General features: G+C 45.8%; 1 long non-coding RNA gene across 1 annotated transcript; it reads right to left on the reverse strand.

Annotated features, from left to right (window-relative positions):
• Positions 1-734: 734 nt before the first annotated feature.
• LOC138690775 (uncharacterized) lies at positions 735-5,058 on the reverse strand. Its single transcript, XR_011329563.1, has 3 exons — positions 4,175-5,058; positions 1,600-1,817; positions 735-990 (listed from the first exon to the last, which is right to left on the reverse strand). It is a non-coding gene; the product is annotated as an uncharacterized lncRNA (long non-coding RNA).
• Between the last annotated feature and the right edge of the window lie 1,453 nt (positions 5,059-6,511).

Raw genomic sequence — 6,511 nt, forward strand, 5'->3', positions numbered from 1 at the left:
ATGCCTTCTGCTAGATTCAGAATTTTGTTTACGGGTAAAAAGGTCACACACTGATGTGTGGAGGCAATAATTGAGATTAATTGCAAGTCTAAGGTTTTAACAGTCCAGTCCAATTCAACAAGCAGCTGTTAGTAGTCCTGTTTGTTACAATGATAAGACTTTTATTTTCCAAATGATCTAATTATTGCTAATTCCAATCAATAATGCATTTTAAATTGTTATACATAAGCTTCCTAACATCTGTCCTGTTCTCTGGCATTAAGTTCACCTTTTCTTTGTTCTGTTAAAGCGAGCAGTGGGTGTCCCCAGTTCTTCTCTGGGAAGATAGACTAGTCTCCCATAGCTGTTACTACCAAGAATTAAAAAACAATAATCCAGAAGCATCCTCAAGCTCAGCTCCCTGATCTTGGGAAGCTGCAGTGATGCTGGGAAGAGGTAACTCAACACGTGTCCTCTCCTATGCTGCCCAAAGCCAGAGCTGCTGGCGGCTGAGGAGCCACGTGTGGGGCTGGAGCCATCGGTCCTTGTGCTCCCAGCCGCTTGCCGAGCCTTGCCAGCATCTCTTGTCCTGCCTCTGGCATGCACCCTGGTCTCCAGCGACGTTTGCAACCTCTGTCAAGGCAAGTAAACAAGGATGATAATTTAAAGATTCCCCCCCAGTTTGGGTATCTGTTTGCCGTGAAGCAGACTGAGCATCCCAGCTTGCACCACAGCAGCCAGAGGCTTTTTGAGAAACCAGTGAAGATCCTTCTAGTAAATAGGAGAAAAAGAGAGCCTAGACAGAGATAGAAATTCCTTCTGTGGGAGGGAAGATATGCACCTTTGATGTGTGTGTTTCCAGGGAACCAGTTATTTGCTCAGAATTTTGTACTTATTGCTTCCCAGGGTCTCAAAGCTGCTCCAGTTCAAGGCTGTGGCAAAACTCCAGTTGCTTTCAGCAGAAGCAGAATGAAGTCTTGCATTTACTATATGGAGGTTCTGGCCTGAGGGCTGTAGAAAGGACAAGCTGTACATTTATTATCATTATAACAAGATCATCTGGTAGGCTTCTGGTTGTTTTTTTTTTCCCCTGAAGTCATTCTCATCACGACTGTGAGATTCCCATACATCTGAAGAGTCATTTCATTATCCTTATATTTTTCTTGCCTGGCACATATTATTACTGGCTTTATAACTGCAAGTACGTTCAAAGAGGAAAGCTATGAGTTTAGTCTAATCAAATTTCCAGCAAAATCCCAGGCTTGTTATCTTTCTCCAGGTGCAAATTATTTAATTACAGGTATGCGCTAGAACCTCTTGAAACACTCTAGTACTCACTGGTTGAAGAATTAAGACTTGATTCATTACAGCTGCTGCATCTACCCTTGCTTTGTACAACAATAATCCTTATTAACCCTCCTGACTGGGGACAGAGACTCTCCCCTTTGCAGCTGGTCCTGCTATTGCCCACTTATGCCTTACCACTTGCTTTGTTTCTGGATTGAGGATAGGCAAGAAGCTGGATGCCCGCTACTCCTCCTGGCTTTTCTTCTTGCCCAGGGTTAGTGACTCTGCTCGGTAAAGGGGGAAGAGGAAGGGATCTGAGGAGGAGCCGCTCACCTTCACCGCCCCGCTCTCTCTGTACGCTTCTCTGGTGGCTAGCATTGACCTTCCGTGCTCAGCTGGTGGCACACAGCCTCAGTCGCTGGTTGAGATGATTCAGCAGAGCATCACCCACAGGTCCCAGTGCCGCGGTAGGTTTGATCTTCTGCTGCAGTCAATGTTCATGCATGTTCCTCAATGCCTTGGTGAACTGAGCATCTTAGAAAGTCTGCAGCCTGAAATCCAAGCAGAGACTAAAATCATTGTCAGCCATGTTCCCAAAGGCAGGGCTCAAAGCATTTGATTGAAATCAAGCTATTTTAAAAGAATTCACAGCAATGAAATGAGTCTTCCTTTGCTTTAATGTTCCCATGACGTTAATGCTTTGACTGATGCTGACACTGCACACTCCTGCCTTTGCTCCACGCTGGCCACCTCCTGTCCCATGGAGCTCCTCGATGCAGCTGCCAGTCCTTTGTTTTCCATGTCATTAGACAAGTGTCTAAGTCTAATTGACACTTGTCTGCTTTTTTACTTATCGGGAAACATTTTAGGAGCAGGAATGGCTGTGCTGTGGAATGAAATTGCTTAGTTTTCTGCCTGCTTTTCTTGGGCAAAATTCAGGTTACCTGCCCGTCTCTGCAGAGACTTTGCAGACTGCAGATATTAAAGACATTCAGTATCTTTCCTTCTTGTATCTTACTTTTAAATGTCAGAAGGTCTGTTTGTTTCCTGGAGGGCTAGATGCCCTCTAGACAGATGAATTAATAACACTGCAGATACACAGGCGCCAGAGGCATTGTAACTTATGAGCTGCAAGAACTCCTCCTTTTGCTCTCAAATACTGATGTCTACTCTATTATCACCATCAGATTTTAAGGCACAAAAGGTATAGCTGAGCCCCTGAAATATTTATTACCAATCCTTATACCTGCATGCACTGTTAATGTGCACAGCAGGGCAATGTGTAGGTCACTCAGCCCTTCTCACTCCTGAGACACATGTTTAAAAAGCCAGCCTGGGTTTACCTAAGGTGGTGGCGGCATGGCCAGGGGTTGAATTAATCACTTCTGAACTGCAGGGTAAGATCTTCTGCACCAGACCGCTTCCCTTTGTCTTACGGGTTCATCTGAGCTTGGCTCACTAAGGGTGGACTACAGCCTCCCTCCAGACGGAGCTACTTGGCAGCAGCTGTGCAGATGCTTTCCTAACCTGGGATAAACATGCCAGATTTCTAAACAACTGACATTTCACATTTAAAACAGAAACTAAACTACAACCAAATTTTAAATTCATCTGCTATCCTAAGTCAAATTAAAATTCAGGTGGCACAAACTGGAAAGTGCAAACTAATCGTCCAGTGATGTTCAGGCACAATTCCCCCAGGGTCAGAGCATGATCTCACATTAGCTGCCCATCTAAATAGGAACAGTGCTTTCAAACACATTATTTCAGATTAAAGTCTGCCATTAGCATATATTCTAAATAGCACTTATATTCATCACAAGCGAGTGGGTGAGGGGGTAAGTTTTACAAAATGGGCTTCAATAGGAGAAATAAGAAAAGAGCAAAAACGCAACAGCAATTGCATTTGATTTTCTGTGGACAGTTACAATTTAGATTTGATTATTCAAAATACAAATGGCAAGTATGTAATAGCTACTAATAATGGAACTTCAGAGTGGTTGGAAAAGAAAGGCTTTAAAATGGATTTGATAGCCCTTGATTTTTCAGCTGAAAGGCTTGGGTGACAGAACAAAGAAAACCAATGTGCCATTGTAAAGCTGCCCTCTTCCTTACCTGATGGGTATTGTCTAGTGACTCCACTGGGGTCTGGATCTTCAGCCTCTTTTTTTTTTTTTTCCCTTTTTTTCTCCTTGAAATCATACAGAATGCCACTGACTGCATGTTCAATTCCTGCCTGACAGCAGGCCACATGATTTCCATTGCAGTATGAAAAAACAGCAGATATGTGCTGGTTTGGGCTGGGATAGAGTTAATTTTCTTCACGCTAGCTGGTATGGGGCTATATTTTGGATTGGTGCTGAAAACAGTATTGATAACACAGGGATGTGTTAGTTATTGCTGGGCAGTGCTTGCACAGAGTCAAGGGCTGTTCTGCTCCTCACCCCACCTGACCACCGAGCAGGCTGGGGAGGGGCACAAGAAGTTGGGAGGGGACACAGCTGGGACAGCTGACCCAAACTGACCCAAGGGATATTCCAGACCATATGACATCATGCTCAGTATGTAAAGCTGGGGGAAGGAGAAGGAAGGGGGTCATGTTTGGGGTGATGTTTGGAGTGATGGCGTTCAGTCTTCCTAAGTCACTGTTATGTGTGATGGAGCCCTGCTTTCCCGGAGACGGCTGAACACCTGCCTGTCCATGGGAAGTGTTGAATGAATTCCTTGTTTTGCTTTGCTTGTGCACACGGCTTTTCCTTTACCTATTAAACTGTCTTTATCTCAGCCCATGAGTTTTCTCACTTTTACCCTTTCGATTCTCTCCCCCATCCCACTGGCTGCATGGGGCTCAGCTGCCGGCTGGGGTTAAACCACGACAAGATAACAGTGACAGCCAGCCAGTTCCTACCTGTGCCTGCAAGTGGTCTGGCCTGGCTCATGGCGTGGGTCAGCAACCTTCTGCCCTTCACGTCGTACGTGTGGGAAGACCAACCCCTCCATCACTCTGTGAAGAATACATCTTCCTTTGCTGTGATAGAATCCTGGCTCCAGAAGTCTCCAAGCCTTTAACACCCCTTAGTGTATGTTTTCTTCTTAGGATGTTCTTCTTTAGTTCTTCTTCACCCTCCGTGTAGGAGTACAGGATGGAAAAACAAACCAACCAACCATGTTTACCTTAACAGAAAACTCATTGCTAAAAAAAGTGACTTGACGATAAGTGGAAAGGATAAGTCATTTTTTGTGTGTGATGTACATACGACTCTTACTGCGCACATTTATTTCTTCACCTCTGACTGTGGCTTACTCTTGGGTGCACCAGCCAGTGCATATTGCTTTTAGCCTGCCTGTGCAGATACAGAAACAGTAAACAGGGACACTCCCAAGTTCAGGTGAGACCATGCAAAAACTACATTTAAAACCACCTTCACTGAGCCCACAAGGAGCCCTGTTGCCTTTGATGAAAAGTTCAAAACTCGTTCACTTTTCACAGTCTTAAAACTAAGATTGTCTACGAGTGCATTGCTGATTTGAGGCCAGAGAGCTGAAACTCTGCCGGCAAGACTTTGCAACAGAAAAGCTGTCACTTTGAACCCTCTTGAAGGTGTCTGAGACCGGGAGGCAAGAGAGCTGGCACACACCACAGAGACCTCTCATTTGCACCTCACCCATCATGAGCTAAGGAGGCAAAGCCTGAGATCTGGATGCATTTGACAAGGTGAGTAAAACTTAGGTAGCAGCTTAGCATTTGCTGTACATTTTCCTGGCCTTTAAATAATGGCATCCTGTAATGGCTCATCATCTCCGTTCCCTTTACAGGCCTGATTAATTTAAAGGCATGATAGGTTTGCTGGGATGACTTACATACCAAAGGAAGGGAGGAATGAAGGAAGATGAGACTCAAAAAGTAGTGGTAAAATATATATTTACTTCAAAACTCTGTCCCTTTGTGCAGCTCTGACTGAAGGAAGAGAGGTGAAAAAGCCACAAGTTGCATAAGCCAGCGAAGGACAGTTATGTAGAGAAGCTGACAGCAACTGCAGCATCCTTCCAAGCTCTAACTGGGTGCAAGTCACCCACCAGGCCCCTGATGTGGGGACCTTAATGTGGTGGAAAACATGTCTGTGGGCAGCTGTTAACAGATGCGTCAGGTCAGAAAACCTCTGAGCTGTGGAGCTCTGGTGAAAGCTCACCCGGTCAGCTGGGAAGGATCTCCATGCATTTGCCCCATCTTCTGGATGGGGGAGAAAAGGTGACTAAGCATCAGTGATGGATATCTTCCTGCATCCCCCCTTGGTCTGCCAGCATTTCCCTTGACCCTTTTCCCGTGCGGCATGTATGGAGGCTTGCCCTGGCCATGGGTGCCGCTCTGCTTGCACAGCCCAGGGCAGCCAGGGCTGGGGCACCAGCAGAGGCAGAGAAGGGAGGGTGCTGAGGTTCTGGCAGGTTTCTGAACAGCAAAAAAGCCATGCATGTCAGCGGCATGCTCGCAGGGAGGACAGGGGGCAAAAGCCTTTGCAAAGCTGAGATTCAGCAGGTGACAGGACAGGTTTGCACAGTACATCACCCTGTATTTGCAAACATGGCAGCAGAAGCAAAAACAATCAGGAAAGGAGGGGGTTTTGACAGTTGTTCACTCTGAAGCACTTCACATTTAATTTTCAGTTAATTCAGTTAAAAGAGATTATGAAATTGTAAGAATGAAATCTGAAGAGCGTACTCCAAACAGCACTTCCCCAGGAGGTCTAAAGAGCTCAGATAGAAAATTACTCATTATCATGCTTTTTAATTTATAAGTTAAACCTGTCTTACCACCACGGGAATGAAAAATGGCAAATGTGCCATCCTCTCTAAAATGGGCTCCGGGGGCAACCTTGGTTATTTTACATCCAACTTCCCTGCCAAGCAGCCTGAAAAATAGGATTAATACACACGTGGAGAAGTGCGATTGACTGGAGGAAAAGTCCAGAGACCTTCGTTTTAGAGAAAAGATCTCCTGGCTTGAAGGAGGCAACGTGGATAAGGAGGACCCGCTACGTACAGCCAGTTTGGGTGCCCAGGAAGATTTCAGCTGGGTTTCTCCACAAAGTCTCCTGAAGAAACTGAGCAGCTGCTGCAGGACCATGGGTATGGGGCAGCCCAATCAGCCCCAGGAATGGGCAAACCTGGCAGAGAGCCATCGCCTGCCTGCTTTGCCTGTCCCAGGATGGCATCGGTCTGCCTGCATAGGACACATGGACAACCACAG

This window comes from Haliaeetus albicilla, chromosome 23 (assembly GCF_947461875.1).
Source record: "Haliaeetus albicilla chromosome 23, bHalAlb1.1, whole genome shotgun sequence".
In the NCBI taxonomy this organism is placed as follows: domain Eukaryota; kingdom Metazoa; phylum Chordata; class Aves; order Accipitriformes; family Accipitridae; genus Haliaeetus; species Haliaeetus albicilla.